The 3,308-nt window shown below is 33.5% G+C and overlaps 1 non-coding gene across 1 annotated transcript; it reads right to left on the reverse strand.

The window, feature by feature from the left end:
• Window positions 1–1,214: 1,214 nt before the first annotated feature.
• LOC113860270 lies at window positions 1,215–1,321 on the reverse strand. Its single transcript, XR_003503726.1, has one exon. It is a non-coding gene; the product is annotated as a small nucleolar RNA R71 (small nucleolar RNA).
• Between the last annotated feature and the right edge of the window lie 1,987 nt (window positions 1,322–3,308).

Below are 3,308 nucleotides of genomic sequence, written 5' to 3' on the forward strand. Positions count from 1 at the left end.
AGATCTACCGAATATTACTTGTTTTAAGGTAAGATCCATCAAAGATTTAACTTTACAACAAAGTTTCTCCTAAGATATCATCAACTATTTATAAGAAAGAGAAGAAGAGAAATGAATAGTAAATCTAACTTCAAACTTATAGAAACTTACTTCAGATCCTTCAGAATAGACATAGAATCTCATATCTAGTAGGAAATCTAAGTTTCAGAGGGTTTAATCTAAGAGAAAATGGTGGTATATGGCCTTGGGTCTCGCTGGAAACTTTGAAAAGTGTAATAAAATGAGAATTTCGTGCAAGTGTCCCTATTTATAGGCAAAATTTTGAAATTTCTTTTACGTACTGTTCACACGCGGCTTTACTGTTCACAACAACTTTACTATTCACTTTTTTTTAATAATAATTTTAAACTCCATCTAAATCTATTCGAATAACAAATAATCATTCAATTAACATTTAACAAATACAAAACATTACAGATCACTCAATAATAAATTACAGGCTTAACAGCAGAGAAATCACTAGATTGAGCATCTATTTTGTTCTGTTTTTGTATTTTGCATATTTTTTTACAGGATGTTCTGCTTAAATTTATGCATCATTCATTTTTTTCTTCTGCATAATTTTCTGGTTTCATTTAATTTTTTTTAACTTTCTTTTTTTATGCAAGGAAAGACAGAACTTAGTTGATCTATTGTTTGACCTTGACATAGGCAAGACTCTCAAAAGATTAAAGAGTGAAGTTAAGACAGAGAATTCATAAAAGAGAGAGCAAAAAACTACACCAACTTCAAAAAAATTGATTGATAATCAAATACAACCAATGAACAACTCTACGACTAAGAACAAAAAGATGAGAACCTTGGGAGACTATGTTATTCCAAATATGCAGTGATGCAATTCAAGTATTGTCAAACCACAAATTCAAGCCAATAGTTTTGAGATCAAGCTTACATTGATGAAATTGGTACAACAAGATCAATTATGTGGAAATGTTTCAGATGATCCCAATCAGCATCTCTCTAATTTTCTGCAGCTATGCAACACCATTCAAATCAATGAAGTTAGTAAAGATGCTGTTCAACTAAGATTCTCTTTCCCTCTAAGGGACAAGGCTAAGTGTTAGCTTTAAGCACAACCACAAAGAAGCATCACAACATAGACAAATTTGGTGAATAAATTTATGACTAAATAGTTTTCACCTTCCAAAGTTGTGAAGTTGAAAAAAGAAATAACATCCTTTATTCAGCACGATGAAGAATCTTTGTATTAGGCATGAGAAAGGTAGAAAGAGTTGCTGCAAAGATGTCCTCATCATTGCATTCTTAAGTTAATGCAAATTCAAACTTTCTACAATGCGATGAATGTTGTAACACCCAAAAAATTATCCCCTTCTTATGCGCACGCACACGCACGCGCGCGCGCACACACACACACACACATATATATATATATATATATATATATATATAAACGTGTTTTAATTTTGAATTTGACTTGTCCTGATTATTTCTCTTGCTATTCACCTATTTTTTGATGTAGTTAAAAAATATTCGTGCCTAAAATTCTGTTACGTTAATATTACATGAAATCCTTCTTGATTCATCCTTTTTATATTGAATCCCATTGGTGAGTTATGTAATACTTGGGTTAGCATGCTACTAGATTTTCTCCTTTCACCAAAAAATGCAGTCCCGGTAATCTATCATGAATTTCACAAATGGGAGAGGGCTGAGTATCACTTTGAGAAACCACGTCTAAACCTCCACAACGTCAAAATTTTTTTTACCATTGCTGAAATCTTCCACTTTTCATATGTAAAAACTTGCACAATATGGCAAGAGAACATTTGATCTCATTTTGTCCCTGCATGGCATGATTTAGGTTGTTTCTTTTCCAACTTACACGTGCATCCCACTCACATATCTTCTCAGTCTGCTAAGTGTAATTTCAATCATGGTATAACACCCAACTGTACTATTTCTTTTTCCTTTAGTCTTCAGCTCCGACTGTATGAGAAGGATGCAGAGGTATTCCCATGTTAATATGAGCTTTTTACCTCACTTATCAAACTTCAGTCCAAAGATGAATGTTACTGTAAGTATCACCTTATTCAATAACGAGACAACTGCAATATATGGATTGAGAACCATCTTTTTAATCACCATGACACATCCATCTTCTCTCCTTTCATTTTGAAGGTGTGGTACCCCATTTTGGAATATCACACACACACATTTAGGCATAGATGGCAGAGAAATTCCTACTCTTACCCAAAATCTTTGCCTGACATTAATTAATGTGGCATTCCATTTCCATTGCACGTGTAATCCACTAACATGACATTCTAGTTTTGAGGATTTTAGCCATACAGAGGTGAATTATACATTAGAAGGAAGAGACAAATTTAATTTTGGAATCCTGGTAACGTGGTGTGTAGACTTCGTGAAAATTGAAATTATCCCATCATGTTATACGACGTGTCCTTCCCTTTCTTTTCTTAGCATTACACCGCATTTCATTTCAGTAAAGAAGACCAAGCTGTAGCACCCTTTCTCTTACACATCATCCGCAGCAGGTAAGTTCTTTACCATTAATACTATCTTAGTGACTTGGGAAATATAACCAAAACTACCATTAAAATTGTCTAATCAAACCTAAATACACTCAAGAACTCCCTAGAACCTCTACCACCGAAACTAAACAAACGAAGAAGAGAAACAAAATGGATATTTTCTGCATGTATTCAGAAGAATAGCCTATGAACTAAAGAAAGAAAAAGCTTTTGGTTTCCCTAATTTAAAAAGACAACAACTCCAGGACCTTAATCTCTTTCCCTTTCTTTCGCGCTTCTTATTCTTTTCTGAAATTTGAAAAGTCAAGCTAAGAACTTCTCCTAGGTGAGTAGATTTCCAGCTTCACGTTACTAGATTCATATCTTCCCCTCTATAACTCTTATTTTCTACTTTCTTCGTGTCAATTGTTGTTCATGTTGCGTGGCAGGACCATAACATCCAAATTTGTTGTTTTTATCCTTTTCACGAAATCTTTGCTATAAGGTAAAGGGAGTCCATTACACTTAATGTTTTACATGTGAATGAAATCTATTTTTTATTGTAAGAATGAACGATAGAAAAAGAAGGAGGAACGTAAATCAGAACTTTAGGATTATTGAATGACTATACTTAGCTTTGTAAATGGAAATTTAGAGCAAAATGTTCATTGGAAGCTTGTGCATGCTAAATGTTTAATGAGCATTTCAGAATACGAGATTGGAGGACTATGAAACTAGGTTGCATGTGCTAAACAT

The sequence above is a fragment of the Abrus precatorius genome, unplaced genomic scaffold, assembly GCF_003935025.1.
Source record: "Abrus precatorius isolate BTA unplaced genomic scaffold, Abrus_2018 Scaffold2, whole genome shotgun sequence".
NCBI lineage: Eukaryota > Viridiplantae > Streptophyta > Magnoliopsida > Fabales > Fabaceae > Abrus > Abrus precatorius.